Here is a 21,815-nt window from a genome sequence, read left to right as displayed (position 1 = left end):
ATTGTGAGCAAAAACATACAAAATCACTCAATGCATCCTCAAAAAATGATATTTTGGTGGATTTTATCAAAAAATCTATTTTCTAAAAAAAAAAAAAGAAGAAGTTTTCTGTTAGTGTCTGGGATGTTTTTTTACACGGTTACTGCATTGAACATCGGGTATATTATATAAAATGAGACTAGTCACAGGAAGTTAAAGTAGTATACAAAATGAAATACAAAAAAAGATGGGACTTTAAAATCCTAAACCTCAAAAGACTCGTTCCTTCTCAGTAAACCTAATAAATGACAGCAATCCTATCTATTAAAAACTTCTGTTTCATACTTGCTGCAAATATCAAGGGTCAAAACTGAAAAGTGTTCTTTCCTAAACATTTTTAAACACACTATTTTAAAGATAACTGACATTACACAGTGCATCAGCGTTGACACACTTCCCCATTTTTTCTCCATTTTATTGTAAATTTTAGTTGTATTTCCAAATGTAACTGCAGAGATTTGACTTCTGGCTTGTGTTGATACTTTAGCTGATACTAAATGATGTCAAGCTCATCTCAGGGGAGGGTGACTGTGACTACAGAGATGAGGTCTACAGACGCTGCAGTTCTCAGAGAACAACCTCTATTGAAGTCTACAAAAAACTGAAACCATTTGAGACCTCAGGAAGAGAAGAACAGACCCAGCTTCTCTCTGCAGCAGTGAAGAAAGCCTAGTAGTCACTCCACTCCCTGAGGGAGCCCAGGAAGAACAACCTGAAGAAGCAGCTGCTGGTGATGTTCTTCAGGCCCGCCACGGAGATCTAATTCAGACTTCATCCCAATCTGGTGAGCGGGGAGCTGGGAAGTAGACAAGAGAAATCTGCAAAGTGGGATCAAGAAGATGACGGGCTGCTCTCTGCTCAGCCTGGAGGACATCACCATCTTGCTACCTCAGGAGAGCCAAACACATCATCAGAGACCGTCTGTAAGAGAGGTTTTCTTTTGGTCGGCCTCCCAGACAAGCAGATAGACAGTTTTCATTCCCTAAGCAGCAATGACATAAAAAAAAATTCAAATTCATAAAGCTAAGAACTGCCTATACGTATGCCACAAAATCCTGTTTAGAAAACTTTTTTTTAAATGCAACTGAAGAGAAATTCAACTGTTAGTCAATCTTTTTCTTGAATGGAACTTAAAAAGAGTTCGTACCTAAATTAAAAAAAAAAAAGAAGTTTTGGGTAGTTTTGTTATAATGACATTCTTATTATAACAAATTCTGATTTGTAATCCTGCTAAATCAATTTAGTATAAATATAAAACCAGGGCATTTTTTGCATGAATATTTAAGAATTGTGTTGGTTGTATTTTGAAAAAAAAAGTTTTCTGATTTGCAGCTGCTGAACATTAAATAACCTAAAACTTCAATTTTTAACTAAATCAAATATTAGAAACGTAGTTATAACGCTTTTATTTCAGGTAGGAGACATGGAATCTCAACTTTAACTAGTTTATTCAAAGTTTAGTTGTCAGGACTGATGGCACATGATCCTTTAGTAACTTCAAAGTCAACAGACAGGTAACACCTGCTTCTTCAGTGTTCGTGCTGCAGCTCTAGTTGCATCTCAGCATGGCCTGATCCAGTGCATTAAACCGAACCCCTAGTGGAGAGAAACCTTTGACCTTTTGCTAAGACTAGGACCTCTGAAACCTGTGGGGTTGGTGTAAGCAGAGGTGAGAGCGGAGGTGGAGAAAGCTTGACCTCACTTTATGCCTCCCTCAGAAGTGTCCAGTCGCAACTGAGGTCAAGGGTTCGACCTTTGGTTCAGGGGAGTTATTGAAAACTGTTGACCCCAGCGACAGGCCACTTGACCCTGCCCACCCTTGGGCTTTCACCGGTCCAGGATCCTGAAGCCGCAGCCCACCCTTCAACCACAGGCCTGGAGTAAGAAGTGGTCAGGGCTGAACGAGCGAGGTCAGGGCAGGAGTGTGGAGATTTATGTCCCTCTGAACCTTCAACAGCCTTCTGGCTCTGACACCAATCCAGGAGATTGTGCTGCTTATGAAAGATGGATTTAATCAGCATTTAAATGTTGTTTTCAAGTGTTTACATTATGAACAAACTGTGATACTTCTCGAAATAAAGGGAGAACTGCTGTTTTGAGAATTTGGGAACTGCTGAACCCATTTTCAGAATCTTACATTAATTTATATATTTTTACATGCAACTACTTACTTAATATTGCAGATTAAAGTTTCTCTGTTTTGCAGAATACTGCTATCTAAATGTGTTAGCAGAATTATTTCTAAATTGTATTTATTTTGAACAACGTTTAAAGGTAAAACCGTTAAACTATTGAAATTAATAAAATAAAAAGAAGTTGCTTTAATACAGCCGGGTGTAATTTTTGCAAACTTTTCTGCATGACCGTTTGACTATGATTTAACTTGATACACATCTAAAAAAACATGAAATAAAATGAAATTGTTTAAAAAACAGAGCTCCTACAGATTTACACACATTTTTTTGCCGTCACTTACACCATTTCAAACACACAAAAACATTTTCCTAAGAGCTCAGTTTTTCTGTTTTTTACAAATAGCGAATTTTTAATACAACTCACCGTTTTTGTTCTAAAAGTTTCCAACTGCTTAAAATCAGAATCCAAAAATATCTCTGACTTTGTGGTCTTTTTTTGGTGAGTCTCTAAGTGTTTCATTGCTAAAATGGGGTCTGTCAATTGACTGCTTGTGTTTCATAAGAGCATCACATGTAGAGGATAGCAGTTCCCCGTTATCTTCATTTCACACTCTTGAGTTGTGAGAAACGTCCAATGGAAAATACATTTTTTTAACAGCGCATGATGAAACCCAGTACATCAATCTGCAGATATCTGTGTGTAAAAGCAACAAACTATTGATCACACTTGCATTGAAACAGCAATGTTTGATAAAGCGTAAAGTTGCACAAACATTGTAACCTTAAGTAATCCATTAGTTGAATTCTCCTTTATAGCAGTAATTGTGCCACAACAAATATTTTTTGACATAAGAATGACACAACTTGTGTTTTTATCTTTGACTTTATAGGAGAACTGGAGTTAGTGACCCCTCTTCCCCCTGGAAGTGTCTACTGGCTCCAAGAAGCTAAAATTCCATAGACTTCTCAGTGTATTCGTCAGAATAGCAATTCTTGATTTATCTTCTGTTTTAACATGTTCTTGCTAATCATATTTTTTTATTATACAGTTGCAAGAGAACGTATGTGAACCCTCTAGAAACACCTCACGTTCTCCACAAAATGGACACATAATGTGTTTTTTTAAAATCTCAATCTAAATCACGACGATGGAGGAAAACATTGCCTGTTTAAATCACACCAATTTATGTTTTCATATGAAAAACTGGACAAATGCAAAGTTAATGCATTAAACCAAGTAATTCCAAAAGGGTTCACATGTTTTCTCCTGCAGCTGTATTTTGTTTTTTTCTGTGGTGAAAGTTTTTCAAGTTATGTACTGGCCAGTCATATGCCTACATGAAAAGGGTTTGTTCTTGCTTTGATTTTTTAAAGCGTTTGACAGATTCTCCAGAGTGGGAGGGGTCTGGACTTCAAATGTATGAGTTGAAATGTTGACTCAAACTGACTCACTGCTTACTGAGGTCATCTGGCCCCAACATGGCGGGGTCTGTATTGCAAAAAATGGTGATTGAATTGACTTAATTTGGTTGGAGCCAGAAGTAACTAATTTTCTATGGTGACGTCACATGAGCTCAGTCCAGTTCTCATATAGAGTCGATGTTTTTTTTATTTACTGTTTTCATAGAAGTTGAAAGTCACAAAATTATGCAAATTTGTTAGTTTACAGTGTTACAGTTAGAAAACAGATGACATAACTGAACATATAGAGATAAAATTTTAAAATAATCAAAAACAATTTTTTATCAATTTTTCTAAAAAAATGCAGGCCTTCAACTATGACTGTTTTTATATTACCTACAGCAAACAGAGATACTGTAATGAGCTCACAGTGCTGATCACACCAATTCTTCACTGGCAGCAAAGTAACAATAAGTCACCTTGCAACACTAAAGCTTACTAATTCTCTCTCATTCTTCCTTGAGCTCCATAACATATAAATAAATAAGTGCGGAACACACATATCAATCCATCTCCCTTTCCCTTTGCACAGCCCTCTTTTAAATCGGTGCTGTGGGCTTTTACCCAAATGGCGCCAGGGCCACCAGTATCATTTATAACGGCACGGCACCGCTAATGCAGAGCATGGTTCAGCCAGGATGTTTTATTCATGCTGTTTTATTATTAGGGCCCCACTTAAAAAGGTGAGGCGCTCTCTTCTCCTCTGGCCGCCTCTTGCCGAAGCTGACTGAGGCGCGAGCTTTATCTATCACCCTGACAAGAGCGTCTTCCCTAGGAAGTCTTTCAGAAAACTTCAAACAGCCTCACTATTGATTTCTCCCCCTATCCACCTGGGCACCGGCATACATCTTACCCCCACTGTGCAGTGAGACAGGGAGGGGGTGGAGGGAGGGGGTGGTGGAAGTAGAAAGGAAAGTAAGGGAGAAAAAAAGGATGAAGAGTAAAAGAGACTCAGAAAGATAAAAGGGTAGGAAGAAGCTTGGTCACTGAATAACAATATAATTGACCTCACTTTCCTCATTGCTCAAATTCATACAATCTTCACATAACTGATGCTGGCGAGGATACAAGTAGGGTGATTACAGGATTCACTGCATGCAAATTACCAACTAAAACAACACTTTATGACAAACAAGCTGAAATATTACATGCCTGGTGGTGATCCTGTGCAGAAGATTCGAGCTGAGGCCTTTGTAGACAATCAAAGTCTCGTGGCTTTGAAGCAGCACCTTGAAAAAAAAATAAGATACCTTTATGCTTTTCTAATAAAGTGAGGATGTTGCATCTTAATCCAGAATTTAAAGTAACAATATGTCCTCCTTGATCACTTTTTCAAGTCACTCTTTAAAAACTCATGCTGCCTGTAGTCGGCTATAATATTGTAAGATTAACTTTTTTCTATAGAATCCTTTTAGGCCTTTCACGGCTTTTTTTCCCTTTAAAACGGAAGGATTAAGGATCCTTTTTATTCCTCCTAATGAACTTCTCTTTTTAATAAACATATGGGATATCAGCTCTTATTTAAAGGCTGCTTGACAATGGGACTTATTACTTAGCTCTTTTGTTGCAATAAGAGCCATAGAGGGGGCTCGCTGACACAATGGAGATAGGGGTTTAATGAGCTGTTAATGATTTGTCCTCAGAGGGTTAATAAGAAATGGTGGGCCTATGAACTGCTCAAAAGTGCAGTCATATTAAAATATTTTTGGAGCCCTATAATCACTCAAAGGGTCACTCATAAATTAAATATTAGACTTGAGCTGATAAGAAAGCAATTAAGCTTCATGTTAGCAAACTAACTCCCTGTATGAAGTGAGAAACTTTGACCTCAGTTGAAATCCTGGCATCATTTCTAAATAACACATCTAGGAGTCCTGTGCACATCTCTATTTGTGATCATTCTCCCACTCCAGTAAAAAAATGTTTTTTTGTGTTTTTAACATGTTGTTGAAGCATTTTTTTGATTATGGAGGACTCATGTAAGGACAATTAATGCAAAAACTGTTTATTTAAATTATTTAAATTATTATGAATCAGGAAAAGATGAAAAAATGCATTTTGAAAAAGTTTGTATCTCCCTTCTCCTTTCCATTCCAACGCTTGCAGATAAATAGATCCATTTGCGTCTGCATTTTATTCATCTGAAATGGCTCAAAAACTGTCGCTCAACATTGCTTACCCTTTTTGTTGCACCACTAATATGGTGGTTCGTGCCTCCTCCATGTCACTTTTTGATAATCTGGGTGTTACCAACTTACCATTTTTTGACGTGCTGGCTGTTCCCTTTAAATCAGGGGTCACCAACCCTCAGAACGCAGTATGGGGATGGATGCGGAACCGATTCTAGGTTAGGGTACAGATGCTGAGTCAGGGTTAGGGTACCATTACCAGACTCGTTACAGGATGCAGAACCGGTATGGGGTTAGGGTTCTAGTATCAAGTCAGGATTAGGGTACCGGACATGGTATCGCATTCAGTACTGTGTCTGGATCCTAACCTGGTATCGGTTTTGCGTCTGTTACCGGGTCTGCACCCTAAACCAGTACTGGATCCGCTACTGGACCCAGAACTAGTACAGGGTTAGGGTTCTGGTACCAAGTTAGGGTTAGGGTACCGGACGCGGAACTGGTAGTGGGTTAGGGTATCGGTACAGGGTTAGGGTACCAGATGCTGTACTAGACCCGGTAACAGACACAAAACTGGTACAAAGTTATGGTCTGGATGGTACCAGACTCGCAACTGAATGCGTAGCCGGGTTAGGGTTCTGGTACCAAGTCAAGGTTAGGGTACCGGATACAGTACCGGACGCAGTATTGGACTCTGTACTGGGTTAGGGTACCAGTATGGACTTGGGGTACCAGTACCAGTTGGCGTACCAAGGGTTAGGGACCCCTGATTAGCATCCGTGGCCCGGTACCAAGCAGCCCCTGGACTGGTATCGGTTAGCGGCCCAGAGGTTGGCGACCCCTGATTTAATGGGAACAGCCAAGACATCAAGAGACGACAAGTTGAGGACACCCAAAATATCAAAAAGTGACGTAGAGGGGGCCCGAAACATACGTCATTAAATGAAAAGTTGGGAGTAAGGATTACTGCTAGGAATGCTTTTACAACAGATTAAAACAAAATGAAGTGAGATTTAACAGTTTCCCCCTGAAATTATTAACCCATATTTGGTGGCAAAGAGCTAACATCACTGGAAGATATTTCTTTTAAAGTTGTGGATCCTCTGTGTTGTTGTGAACACCCCCCTGGCACTATAACACAGTATAAAATCAATTGCACATGGCCCCACAGGAGAAGGAAGGAGGAAGCCATTGATTGACACGTTACTCTCATGTCAAACAGAAATACATGGCACGGCAGCAACCACCTGCCGTCTGCTCCACCTGTCTGTCTCACCTCTTTCCCAGGTTTCACTGGATAAATGCAGCATTTACTGGCAAACACGCACACACACGAACAGAAAAGCTAACCTTTTTCTTTTGCAATTATTAAAACAGGAGAGGTAAAAATTAAAAAAAGTGTGTGGAACTGTCAAATGCAATTGTCACATTTCAGCTCACATCCTAATCAGCAGTGTTACATGTCTTCTCAGCAAAGAAAACACCACAAACTGCCTTGCAGCAAACATTTTTATCGCCTTAAAAGTATTTCTGGATCCTCTGTGGACACATCTGAGCAGTATTGTTCTGCTGCAGGTAAGTCACAGGACAGATTACTTTCTCAGACATTGAAGCTGATCTATCATATATAAAAATCATACAGCCTCCAGCCATCATACCTCAACCAAGGTGGCTAGTTATCATTCGCAAAAGAACTCACTTCTGCCTTTAATTGAATTGATTCTTATTTGCACTTTGGTTTGACAGAGAAAGAGGAAGTGCGCCTGAGTGTTTACGCATGCTGTGATGTTTGCAGCGCCGGGTGTTGGGTGCCCTCACAGACGCATAAGTTAGCACCCTCCACAATGGAGCCCTGAAGCAACCTCCTGGTGCATGACATCAATATGGAGCAAGCAGCAAGCTGCGAGCAGGAATTGTTTGAGAACTAATGGTTGAAAGATGATGTCACCATTCAGCAAACGTTAGTCCACCTTCTACCATCAGCAGCTCTGACAAACATCCATTGAGGTAAACATTCAGTAATCCACAACCACTATGTCCACAGAGATGATTATTTATTCCATTTTTTTATGCATTTTAATATATATATTTAAACTAAGGCTTTAGAATAAGAGAGTTTGCAAAAGTATATACTGACAAAAACAATAGATTTACATCACAGCTTAAATAAAATAAAAATGTGGGATAAACAAAATATGCACAATGGGCATTTTCTCTGCTCTTTTATCAATTCCATGCATGTTGCAGTTTAATTCACAACTCTTATGCTAGCAAGTGAGGCCAAATGGGCCTCACATAGCTTAAAAGTGGGAAGAAATTGTGGGTCTGTGTTTGCCCACATTAGTTTAAGTGGGGACTCAGCAAGCTAGCAAGCTCCCTAGCCCAGGGGCCAGCAGAGCAAGCGTGCCCTGCCTGGGCTGTCGGTTCCTTGGTGGCGGAGTTTGCTAGCTCGCTCTGTTGTCCTATGGAAGGGTAGCTAGTGAAGCAAACCAGCCCACTAAGTTCCCACTCAAGAAAATGTGGGCAAACACAGGTGGGGCCACCACAGAAACTGCTGAGAATCCCATTCGGGGCCCACATTTATGCCCACTTTTAAAGCATATGGGGCCCACTTGGCCTTGCTGGCTGGATCCCAGCTTAAAGACCCACTCTGATGAAAATTATGTTTTTAACATGTTGTGGCTTTTTTTTTTAAGATAGATGATTTATATAAACACTAAATCAAGCTTAAAATTGCATTTTTGAGTGTTTATTCAAATTGTGGTGAATCAGGAGAAGATACAAAAATGCAGTTGTAAGCTTGTGAGGTAGAAGCTATTACAGCAAACTTCTTGTTTTTTTCTATTCTGATGCATCCACTTGCAGATAACTAGATTCATGTATTTTTATTTTTTTTTTCCTCGTCTGAGCTGGCATCTGGTCTAAAACTGCATGGCTTGATAGCGAAAGAGCCACTGGTGAGCAACATGTTAGGTTGTAAGGATTGTAAGCTAGTGGAAGAGTGTGTGAGAAGGTGGATGATGGGGAGTGAGGGTGTGCTTACTCTGCGCCAACAGTCCCGTCCACAACTCAGAGGCAAATTTTGAATGGACAACTGCAGCTTTGCAGAAAATATTTCCATAAAAACAAAACAGGTTCTTTTAATTTTGGCTAAAAACAGCATAATAAGAAGACCGCTTTCACAAAAAATCAAAAGATGATCGGAGTGGAACTTTAAATATAATGCTAGGGTACAGAAGACAAAGGAAGGGTGAACTAATGCAAAGCTTTATTAACTTCAGTCTAAGATAGTTAATATTACAATCTAACAATATCAAGTAAAAAGAAAAAAGTAGTGAAACAATGTGGTAAGATCATGCAAGTGCAATTGAGGATGTTCTTGAATATGTTTGTGTTAAAGTAAAGCCAAGGCTGACTCTGCCTTCCCGCTTCAAGCCTAAAGGAAAAATGTTTGGATTTTCAACAGACCTCTGACAGAGAAGTTTGAAAAAAGACGTTTGAATTCAGCTTTTATTGATCGCAGAAAGAACTGCAGACAGAACTAAATTTGTTTATACTTACTTGTATAAAGTAAACCAGAGGATGCTTTCATAAAAAAAGTTGAGTTTTTTTGCCCAATTTAGCAACATTGTGTTTAGTTATGAAATAATCACACACTCCTTCATACACACACACACACACACACCCACACGCACACACATATAATTATATATAAAAAATAAATTTTCATAAAAAAATAATATTCCTATCTTAAAGTAAAGAATATAAAGGAAAAACCTTTTACTTCAACAATTCAAAAATAATCTTAGAATTCTGACAAATTAAGAAAATGATAAATATTAAAAATACATGATTTACTTTTTGGAATTTTTTTCATTTAATAATTTTTTATTGTAATATAAAGACAATTCACAATATTTATCCGTTCATATCAACTTAAAGGTCAGACAGAAACTAGAAAACAAATGTCAACATGTTGCTTGTCAAGAAACTTAAGTGCCCTGAAGGAAACAAAGGCGATTGGAGTTCGCTGCCTTGAAGAATGAGCAAGTCCTTTTCCTTTAAAGGGAGTGAGCTCTGCAGTATGAGGTAAATGTCTGCTGTCGTCTTGAAAATCAATTCCCCTCTCTTCCTTTAAGTGGTCAATATTTTTTGTTTCTCACAGCGAGCTCCAGCACGGCCCGTTTAATTCAATGGGCCAATTAGAGATACCGTCATGTCTCATTCCGGCCACAGGGATGCTTGTTTGTGTTGTTACTTCATCTCTGGTGAGAGTCGGGGGGGAGGATGGTGAATGGAACAGCCTGTCCACTTTAACCCTGGCACCTGTTTCTTCTCACAAGAGCATCCCCCCGTATATCTTCTTCACCACGCCTTTTTCCCTCTCTTCTTCCCAGAGTCAAGGACAGAAAAAAACGGATGTGAAACTTTCAAAAATGAATTTGTCCACTTGCAGAGTGGGAAGGGAGGGGTGGCTGGGTCCAGGCCACTGCCACTCCTCTGGGATCATTTGTTACTCAGCCCTGATTGGCTCTGACAAAACAATACCCTAAAAACTCACCAAAGTAAATTATAGTCCCGGTAAATGGCCAGAGAGCGTAGGATGGAAAGGAAGGAAGGAAATGGCCGTCTGTCGGGACAGGGCTTTCGAGCTGGGCTGGCTCCCTGCCAAACGCAAAACAAAGTAATGTGCTTTTGATATTAATAACAGAGATGATATTGATCCGCTCTGCGGCCAGGACAACTCCGCCTCCCCCTTCAGGGTGGGTCCCAGCAGAGATGAAGACGCAGGATGGGACGCTACCAGGAGGGGTGCTCCCTGAAGAACCAATACCGTATTCCGACCGCTCCATCTCTCATCCACCTCCTCCTCCATAACCTTGTCTTTGCTGAAAGCCATTTTTTTCCCCAGGGTCCATTTCATCTGAGTGTCTTTAATTATGGAACGGGAAAAAGAGAAATAGTGATGGTGGTGGGCAGTAATGGAGGAAAAAAAGACAAAAAGTAAATTAGTGACCAACATGTTCACACTCCTTTGTTATACGGTCACAGTTTTGTTACTTCTTTTGTCTGGATGAATTTTCCATTCATGGGCTCAGTAAGTTCCTGATTGGTTACCCTTCTCTAAAGTCAGGTTATGTCAGCATGGAATAGAAAAGATCCCTGAAGTCTTCAAATTTTGAAACACTTTTTTTTAGCACATCCTCTACTGATCATCTACTCATCCTTTGTGCGAGCTTTAGACATAAAATAGTGTTGAAGTGTTTTAGTAGTTTCTAATCATGCCTGAATAATCTTCTAAATCACATAAAACTCGAATCTGAAAGAGAAAATCAAAACAAGTGGTGCCATTCATTTATTTTACTTTAACTTCTTCCTTATTAGGATTTTCAGCCCCTGTGGGGATCCTTTCAGCTGAGGCTTTGCTGGCTAAGTCTGTGGCTCTTGCTGCAGTTCTTGCCCTTGCTGGGGTGGCTGGAGTCCAGCTTTGCGGCCCATCCTTAAAGGGCCTATATCATGTAAAATTTACTTTTTCGAGCTTTATAATTTTAATTCCTCATAAAAAAAAAAAAAAAAAAAAAACAAAACAAAAAAAAAAGACAAAGCGCTATTTTACTCCATTCAGACTTCTCTAAGGATTCCACTATAAACACTGTGCTCTGAGCACCAGCCCCTCAAAATCCACAAAATCAAGTGTGTCTTCACCCATAGATGAAGACCCACAGGGCCAGCGGGCACCACATGATTTTACCGAGGCATCTGGTTGGTCAGTTTATAACTTGAATAACTGGGGATAACAAGAAAATATCTTTGAAAAAAAATTGCATTAGAAAGAACGTTTTAGAGCAAGAATAGTTATTCTGACCAATAAAATGACTGAGAAATAACTGTCTTTTTCTCAATAGAAGTCAATGGGACTTTGGCCGTTTAGCAACCAGTACTTCCTATTTGAAACATGAGAGGGGAGTGATTGAGAAGTCCATTAATTATACAGTCATTGGTCCTCACATTGTGATGTCACAAAGAGAGGAACAGCCCCTTTGAGGAAGAGTCTGCACTGCCAGCCCTTCCTCCAGGCTAACACACAGTAACTTTCTCATCTGAGACAGGGGTGATCAGCAAAACATTTTCATTTAATGAGCACAATATGCAAATCCATCTTTGCAAAAGTTCAGATGTTTCTTTTCATGAGACTGACTCTAGGATGACATCATGAAATGGGCGGCACCAACAAGGAGTGAAGGGCGGAGCCTCAGAGATCAAGTCGTCGATCGGGTAGAAAAAAAAAATCTCATATTTCACTTAAAATGTGTTCCTTAAAAGGGGTAAAAAAATATAATTGTGTTTTTATTTTAATTTTTGTCTGTTTTTTTGTTTTTAATTGTAAAGATTTGAGGTGTGCAAAGGTTAAAAAGTGATTTTCAGAAATAAAGATGAATTAGATTTAAATTAATTTCGATAAATAAATAAATAAATAGTCTTAGCTTAACATTATGAATAACTACCTACATTTTTCCAAAATGGACTTTGTGCAGTGCAGCACATTATCAGCTTCAGTCTGTGACAAAAACAAAACAACAACAAAAAAAAAAACAGCCAATGGAATGGAAGTAATGGCAGAAAAGCCCAAGTTATTGTCTTGTGTGCAATAATTTAACAAGGCAACAATATCAAACAAACAACAGCTTGGCCAGCAGTGTATTCAGAGCGGACAACTTCCCACCAAACACCAATGTGTCCACACAACCACAGACAGAGTAGCCATGCAAAACAAAAGGTTGTCTTTTTTTAGGATTTTTTTTTACTCTTAGTTGTCTTTGGTTTAATCTTTTATTACCACTGTTATCAATTTATAAGGCAGCTCTATTGTTTACAAGAGGGAATTCTTCAGACAGAAAGAGACGATCCACACATAAGCGCACACACATACAGCATTTATCTAAGTAATTTATATCACCGCTGACAAAGTGATTTTACGCAATTTGAAAAATGACACCGCCTCAGGAGCTTTTTCACAAAGTGACATAACTCGATACTGTACAGCAGTATTTTGCTGCCGTGCTGTCTCACAAATGGAAGGACATGAGATGTTGTACAATAGTTTATGCTCTAAAAAAGACAATCTTACCAACAAGAGAATAAAATTCTGAAATAAAAAAATAGGGTGAAAGATCCTAGAAAAGAAGACATTAATAAATCAAATACAAATGTTGACACTTTTGCATTAGCCTATTACTGAATTGTGCATATAATTTTATTTATTTATTTTATGTTTTTCTGCAGGAGGTAAAAATAAATAAATAACAGAACATGCTTTTTAATCTGCCTGCCTTCTTGCTCCCTCTGTTGTCAAAGGGACAGAGGTGAGCCCTGACACACCAGGGCCAAGTATTTGCATATAAAGAGCCTGTGTTATTTTGTCATGTCTTTCCCTTCAGTTGCCAGCGACTAATGATACACAGCAAGGCGTATCTGCCAGGTTAAAAGCCTTGGTTTTCAGCCAACTGCAGCAAACTGTGTCATGCTGAGCTGTGATGAAAGCAAGGGCTAACCATCCACACACGTACCAGAGCATCCATGTAAACATCCACACTGGAGCCAAAATCCTTCTCAGATATCACACCATTTCAGGACTTTTTAAACATCACTTTTTTCATCCACACCTGTACAAGTGATGGAGACTGTTGTCAATGGTGACTTTTTTGGTCAGGTAAAGTTTTTGGCTTTTGAATAAAAAGAAATACATTAAACAAAAAGGAAGTTTAACTCAATGGTTACTGAATTCATCCTCTGATTATGAACAAATGTGAAATAGAAGTTTAGATTTCTGGCATCCTGAGACAGATATTAATATTCTTAACCTAATATAGTCTCTGCTGGTAAAGATTCAGTTTCAGAAAGTTAAACCTTTTAATAAAAAAAATCTGAAAAATTCAGTAATAAGTGCATCTTCGCAATGAAACTATATTTGTATTTTAAAAGTGAAAACACTGATTTGTCTGTGAGACAAAAAAGAAAAAAGACGGATACCTCATGTTTCAGATTAGCCTCTTCATGGGCATTTTGTTTGTCACTCTTTGCCAAAAATAATGTCACTTGAACCCATAGTTGTTTCAATGGTATTAAAAAGAGTTAAAAAAATAAAATAAACAAGCCTCTCAAAAGTAATCCAACACGCTGTTATTGTTGGGGCCAGTCAGATCAATCTCATTTGTGCAGATTAAATACTGTTTTATTTTGCAAAATGAACCTATAAGATCAATTAGGTGTACACAATGTTGGAAAAAAGTAGATTTTTATATGGAAACATTTTAACTTCAAAAGAAAATTTTACCTTAGAAAGTTTGAAAATGGTGTTCCCTCACGTATTCGCATATCTTTATTCACGGTTTCACATACTCACAGATTTTTTAGTCACATGATTTGTCACAAAAACTTGACAATTCAAACCGCCTGTATTAAACTTTTGCATCCAAAGGTGGTTCTGTGGTGCAGAGGTGCATCTCAATACACCAGTTTCCTCGAAAAAAATCCCGATCTGTTGAAGAAGATAATCGCGGAGGATAATTATCATTCGGAGCAGATGTTTAATATCGATGAAACCGGCCTCTTCTGGAAGAAGAAGCTCTCTCACATTTATTAGATGAAGGAGGAAGCAAGCGCTCCTGGTTTTAAGACACAGAGAGACAGAATGACACTTCTGTTCTGCGTCATAAAATACGCTGCTGTACTGTCTTTAATAAATGTTAACAAAGAATGATCAGAAATATTTTTGATGATTGGTAATGGACATTTGTTACCAATGGGAGGGTTCTCTGTATTCGCGGATTTGGCATTTTCCGGATCTCTCCTGTCCCTAACCCCAGCGAATAACGGGGCAATATGTATATAATTGTTAAGCCGAAAGAGAAACAAAAACATACAGTATATAAAGAAACTAGTGGCTAAAATGTACATATGACAGAGAAAAAAGTGAGAAGTGGTGATGAAGATGATGAGCTGCTCATCCCTACAGACCACGATGACAAACCTCGACTTACGCCTGTCGTGACTGACTGTCCGTCTTTGCCAAACATCCACCCTCATGTATATAAACAGCTGATGCCTTCACCAATGGCCCTGACAGGCACATTCACAGGCTCAAAATTCAAGAACATAAGCTAATGACAAGCATATATTTTTCTGTTTGTGAGCACTTTCACATCCTGTCAAGGGACACTCATTCCCACACAAAAGCTTTAAATCCATGTCTTCACATGTGCAGAAATAAAGCATCCATTTGTGACCGTTTTCACTACAAATTTGTGTGTGCACCTTCTTTTTTCATCAGGCCAAAATACCAACTGACAAAGATAAATCAAGTGATTGGGAGTGTTAAAGAATGCCCCCGTCTCTACCGCCGGTACATTAAATATCAAGTCAGAAATGAGCTGGAAGGTGTCTATAAATGCTAAATAATGGAGAGGCTACATTCGTCTGGGTCAGAGCTCTCTCCCTTGCTCTGTCTTTCCTCTGATACATTATTTAATGAGGATGCACTTCCCCATCGCAGCAGGAAAGAACAAGGGGCAGGGGGCACCCTGTCTTCTCCACAGGAATGGGGAGAGTAAGGAGGAGGGGGCAATGAGGGATAGGTGCAAATTCACAAACTAAGTGTATGTATGTGTGTGCAGGGAGTGGACCCTAGCACCTCTTGCTTTCTACATTACACACACACATGCACACCCCCACATACACAAACACACAGGCTCCACACAGAAGTACCTTGAGCCCATTTGTACTAATGACTCTCTGTGCCTAATGCACTTTGCGGAAGACAAGGTTGGATATTTATTTGGAAGGAGGGAAGAGGTGGGGGACAAAGGACTGCCATACTGTTTACCTTTTGCCTGTTATAGCTGGCAGATTTTTCATAAGCAGACTTGGCCAGCACTTGGTATGACAGTAATGCCATTCATTGCCAGTAAAGTAAGTCAGGTTTTTTCTGAGAACATTTTGAGCTGCAAGACATCTGTGTGCACAATGTCAGGTATTGCTAGGTTAACTCAAAGAATTGCAAATTAAAATGCGGTACATGGGGAGGAGTAACATGGGAAAAAAGTGTGTTGCATCTTGCGTTGAGTACTTACCTAAAGTTCTAAATCAGCCTTTAAAAATCTTCATCAAAATTGAATTTTCTTGATGATAGAGGACATAAATATAATTAAGATTAAAACTGCATTTTGAGTATTTTATTATTCAAATCGTTCCTAATAAGAAGAAGACGAAAAAAAAATGCCATTGGAAAGTGCTGTGATGTAGGCTACAAGCTCCATTCTGATGCATCCACTTGTAGACAAATAGATCCATGTATGTCTTCATTTTCCTTGGCTGACCTGGAAGCTCAGTACGGCTGAATAGCTCAAATATTGGTAAGGAGCAGGAAAGAGTGCAAAACAAAAGGATAATGGGAAGTATGGGTAGGCTTACTCCATGCCAATGGTCCAGCCCATAACCATGGACAGTGTTTGATTTATTATGGATCCCCATTAGTTGCAATCAGGCAGTTTCAACTATTCTTCTTACATAGGGTCCCAGACATTTTTACAAAACTTTTACCTTACCAGCTCAGTGGCCTTGAGGTAGAGTGTCCGCCCCGAGATTGGAAGGTCGTGGGTTCAAATCCCGGCCGAGTCATACCATAGACTGTAAGACTGGGACCCAGTGCCTCCCTGCTTGACACTCAGCAGTAAGGAGTTGGACTGGGGGGTTAAACCACCAAATGGTTCACGGGTGCGGCTCTGTCTGCAGCTCACCGCTCACCCAGGGGATGGGTTTTCTTTATCGGAAGTTATAAACTGACCAATCAGATGCCTAAGTAAAAGAATGTCGGGCCCGGTGACCCCCACGTTTGATTGACAGATTCTAACCTAGCATGCTTCCAACAAACTCACTCCTGATTTGCAAGAGTGGTTGCCATAGAAATTTTGACTCAGACTGATAAGAATCAATCACTGCTTAGTAACTGGTTCTAAAATGGCGAAATCCGTACCGCAGAAAAATGGCCACTGAACTGACTTCACTTTGCTGGAACCGGAGGTAAAGTATTTTCTATAGGTGTCACATCCGTGCTTTGTCCATCTCTGTATATGTCAATGCCTACAACTTGGATGCAAATTTCTACTGAACTAGTACAACTATGCAGAAACTGTCTTAGAAAAAGACAGTTTTTAAGTTTTTTGGCAAAAAAAAACTATAATAATAATTAAAGGCCAATGAGTATGCTTTTACAGTAAAGATGATTGAAGTGTGACTTTAAATATAAATCAAATTAAAGCTTTGAAATTGAATTACATCAACAGGAAAAAGAAAAACATTGGTGGAATAGTAAAAATGAAATATATGAGAATGTTTGCTCTGGAATTTATTGGCGCGTCTGCCAGCTGTGGAGGATTTTGTTTGTCATATTTTCACCCCCGAAGCCCTTTGTATGTTAAAGTACTGCAGCGGGTCTCTCATATGTGAAGTGATCCCAGAGTGCATGGCAAGAAGCCAGCCTTGGAAATCACTCTCACCCAAGGTGACAGTTCCAATGAACATATCTCTTCTTCAGCTTTATGTGTTCCTGTATATTTGTCTGCTCTGGAATGGTAGTTACATGATGTGAAGATTTTTTTTAAACAAATATTTTCTTTTGAATACAGTATCCCCACCATCTCCTGCTTCATTTGCTTAGCACCATGGAGGGCGTTCGTGCAACCAGTGGCAATGTCTGAAAAACACCGAATGAAAACACAGGGGCAACAGTGACAAATGCACACAAGCCCATTCAAGAACAAACTCTCTGCTCTCCTACACATACAGTGAGCTGGGATAATAAATAAATAAGTCATAAAGAAAAGAATCGTTTGATGTTACCTTGTGCTGCCTGAGGCCAACACTACGCTGGGGAGCACTGCCACCACACACACACACTTACACACACCCATACAGTTACATGACTAACATGAGGAGCGGAGGGAGAGGAGCACAGTCTCAGCAGAAGATACACTACGGACCACCTATGAATACAGGGAGGGAGTTTCACTGCGGAATGGAAACAAGAGAGTACCGTTTATAACAGCAGGTGTGGTACTGGCAGAGCTAGGCTGAATATCGAAAGAAAAAAAAGCTTTAGAATGCTTCTGGTAAATATACAGAAATGAGAGCAAGCAGAGAGGAATGCTGGGAAGAAGCAGAAACACAAAGCTTTGTTTTTAAGCAAATACAATTCATAGGATGGAATAAACATCCAAGAATGGGATTGATATATGGTATTGACAATTCATTTTTAATCTGTATTGCGTAGCTGATTATCCAATAGCTAATTATGGTTATGCAAAAACATTTTAAAACTTTTACGGAATAAATAAACTCAATGAGGTGGTTACTTAGCTGACATACTGTATGCTGTTTAAAATAAACTGCATATTAAATTAAAAACTAAACAGTGTTAAATAATACACAAAATGCACAGAATAATGGCTCAGTAAAGTTGGACAATAATCAGACTATGACCTTTGCTTTAGTTAATTATTATTATGAAAGTTGTACTTTTTATGCATATCTTTTGTTATTAATCATACTGGGCATAGTCTTTTTATTGTTAAAACACAAAAAAATCTTGATTTTATCCTATTTGAATGCAAAGGAATATTCTTAATAAAACAGGCTTTTGATTTGAAAAATGAGTGGTTCCTGAAGAGCTCTCAAAAAATAAAAATTTCTAAGATAAATATTCACTTGTTACGATTTGGCCCCTTTTGCTGCTGGTTCACTAAGCCAAGGATAATCTTTTTAATTCAAACACAATTTAATATATTCTCAGCCAATACATAATGGATTGACACTGCCTGAGTAAGTTCGGCCTGTGGCATACCAAAAGTTCCTATTTGATTGCTAAGTTCATTAGCGTTAGGGTTTGATCCCTCCAAAGGGTTTGGAAAAGTACCATTGAGTACACGAGGAGTGCTTCCCTGTTGTTGTTTTAGTCTGATTTTCTCTCTCTTTCTCTCTCTTGCCTGGTGGCACTGGCCCACACTGGTGCTACTCTCTTCTAGTTGGCATATGTTAGAATGTAGGGGATTTAATCTTCTCTTCCTCACAGCTGGGACCTTGTTAAATAATGTAAGACTCACAGGGGCAGACTGTGACTCGATTTTACATTTGCCCTCTTCAAATACTTGCTCTTTGCCAGTGGTACTGCTCAGAAATTTGTGAGCAAACAAAAAGAAAAAAGGCTAAAAATCTGGTAAGCTCTTCGTTCTGCCATGGAACAGAACTGTCTACTGAAAACCTGGATGCTGGCACAAGTTAGGAGGAGTTAAAGGTAAAATCTATGGGAGATGATTAGCAGAAGTCTTATATGGCAATAAAAATACTGTATTTTCTGTATACTGTATCAACTACTGTGTTTTGTACTTTAGTGCACTTGAAAATCTAAAAAAAAAGAAAAAAACGACAGTGCGGCTTATAATCCAGAGCCCTCTATATTACTTCCGTTCACGATTTAGATGTCGCCATTTTGGAGCCAAACAACAGTGATTGGTCCAAGTCAGTCTGAGGGACGTTTTTATGGCAACTGCTGTCACCAGTCAGGAGTTAGCTCGTGACAAGTTTAAAAAAAAAAAAAAAAAAAAAAAGGGAGGGGCTAGCTCGTTTGAAATCCACACTCCTTCCACTGTCATCCGACCTAAAATGATCTGTCAGACGTTCGAGGTGGGGAGGTCAACAGGCACCACATGATTTTACTGAGGCATCTGATTGGTCAGTTGAATAACTTGTGATAAAGATAAAAAAATTGAAAAAATAAAAATAAAATAAGAAAAAAACATTTAAAAAATGTATTAGAACGAGAATAGTTATTCTAAAAAATATAACAACTGAGTAATAGCCGTTTATTTGTCTATAAAAGTTAGATTTTTCCTATTTGGAACACAAGGGTGGTTTGGGGATTGCTCAGTCCAGCTCTCTTATACAGTCAATGCATGTTACTAGCCTGGTTGGGAGTTAGTGTGGTCATGGTAATGTTTGTTTTAGCTGAATCAGTTGCTAACAAGGTCAGGACTTACAGGTATTGTAAATACAGTAGGCAAACGCAGCTAAGATATAATGTGTTACACAAAAAAGTTCTAAAGTTGCTCTGAACATATTTAATAAAGTCTGACTGTCTTACTTAATGTCCCTAACAGTTCGGCCCATTCATTGACAATGATCTTTATAATCAAATTGACCTATAGTGTAGGAAATGCATTAAGTTTTAGGGTCTAATCCTCAAGTTTGTTTTAATGCAGCATTTAGAGAAAAGATATCATGGAGACGTGAAATATCTGTCTGTTGGTCAACTCATGAAATTAGAATAAAATAAATTCCAAATAAATGCACTAGGTAATGGGGTCCTGTCTGGACTTACTGTCGGGATCCTTGATTTTTTTTTTTTTAAATCAAAAGTAAAGAGTGAAAATCTTGATTTTATTTCGTCTGTGTTTGTTTATGTTGAAGCATTTTGAAATGCATATCTCCTAATCTCCTTGTATGGAAGCAGATTATCTGCATGGAAGGCTGCTATTTGCACACACATCTTCAAGAAAAGGTGTGTTTGTGCATGTTTTCCATGTGTCCTTTTGATGAGAGCAAAAACACACAAGTGGAAAGCTGCCCAAAGGGTGATTGAAGTTGCTGACATTTTAAGGCTATTGAAAACAAAAGCTAATAGGCAGGACCACGTGCTGGAATCGTGTCTGGTTCATGTTTAACAAAACAAGGTCAAAGAGGTTGTCAGGCCATGAATTCCATAAATAACTTGATAATGGGATTTTAAAACAAGCCGTCTACCAGTCATCTCCCCTCCTCTTACACCCTCCCTCCTGCCCATAGCGGGCCTTGTGTGTGCGTGTGCATGAGTGTGTCTTCAGAATTGAGGGAATATTAGAATGCAAATGGATTCACACTGCATCCTCATAAACAACGGTGTTCATTTAACCCTCGACCCTTGTATTTAACTGCCTATCAAGTCATTTGTGTTGGGCAAGACACGTGGAAGTAGGTTGAGAGAGGCCAACAGAGATGTGCATGTGTGTGTGTTTGCGCATCTAATCAAGAACAATGGCATGCAGACTTGTACGTATACAAACTTTAATTTGTGATTATGAACACAATTTGTTCTCGTTTCGTGTGTTCGTTTGTGCTCGGACGCTTTGGGTGTGTGCACCATGGTGACAACAGCTGCGTCTGTGTGCACGCTCCCATTTTTTGAGGTGTGAGTTCACCGCTGGCAATGCTCAATTAATCTTGTCAGTACGCATTTACAGGGGAACTGAACACCTTTTAAAGTGGGCCTAGCTTTGTCACTGTCTGCTTTTCCATCCATTACAAAGACAGTATTTTCTAGGACTTGCAGAAAGCAGCTGATTAAAATCTATTAGAGACTTTTTTTTTGGCCACACACCACTGGCAAAGATAAATGTTTCACTACTTGAAACTGTTTTTATTATATCAGTTAAGATGTTGAGAAAATGTTTCTGTTAATATTTTTGATTTTTCTTTTCCCTTTTGTTGTAATCACCACATACCAGTAGTGAGAAAACCCTTGAAATGTCGTTCTTGTTCTTCGGGACAATAAAAAAAAGGGACATATTTGATGCTTTGCTACAGTTGTATGACTCATTCCTCACAGCCTGAGGGCTTTAACCCACAGGCACACCACTAACTCAACCCTTTATGGTTAAGCTTCAAAGACAGCCAGTCAGGTAAAAAAAAAAAAAAAAAAGTCAGCGTTGAAAAGACAGAACAATTATCTAATTATTTACAAAATACACAAGGGTGAGTACATTACAGTGAAAATAAACAGAGATTGAAGCAGGGACAGGAAAAAATATCAATATGTGAATATGCTGTCAACTCTCTGTTTGCAGTATTTATGGGTCTGCAGCATATATCAATAGTTTAGTAATAAAAAAAGGGGGTTCCCCAAATACGTTTTTCTGCTTCCAGCATTAGTGGTTCATGGCTGGCTGCAACAGAATAAAAGTCCATT

At 38.9% G+C, this 21,815-nt stretch overlaps 1 long non-coding RNA gene across 3 annotated transcripts in view; it reads right to left on the bottom strand.

Annotated features, from left to right (window-relative positions):
- Positions 1-3,360: 3,360 nt before the first annotated feature.
- The window catches only part of LOC112143325, a 174,763-nt gene continuing 156,308 nt past the window's right edge, over positions 3,361-21,815 (bottom strand). The window contains exons 3-4 of one of the 3 annotated variants that reach the window (XR_004949288.1): positions 10,323-10,693; positions 9,662-10,147 (exon numbers count right to left, since the gene is read on the bottom strand). This is a non-coding gene — a long non-coding RNA (uncharacterized LOC112143325). Of the gene's footprint in view, positions 4,865-9,660; positions 10,694-21,815 lie in introns of those variants that run through there. The other 2 variants (XR_002918717.2, XR_002918716.2) reach the window with 2 other exon arrangements.

This window comes from Oryzias melastigma, linkage group LG16 (assembly GCF_002922805.2).
Source record: "Oryzias melastigma strain HK-1 linkage group LG16, ASM292280v2, whole genome shotgun sequence".
Lineage (NCBI taxonomy): Eukaryota > Metazoa > Chordata > Actinopteri > Beloniformes > Adrianichthyidae > Oryzias > Oryzias melastigma.
This window is presented reverse-complemented; position numbering and strand designations above follow the sequence as displayed.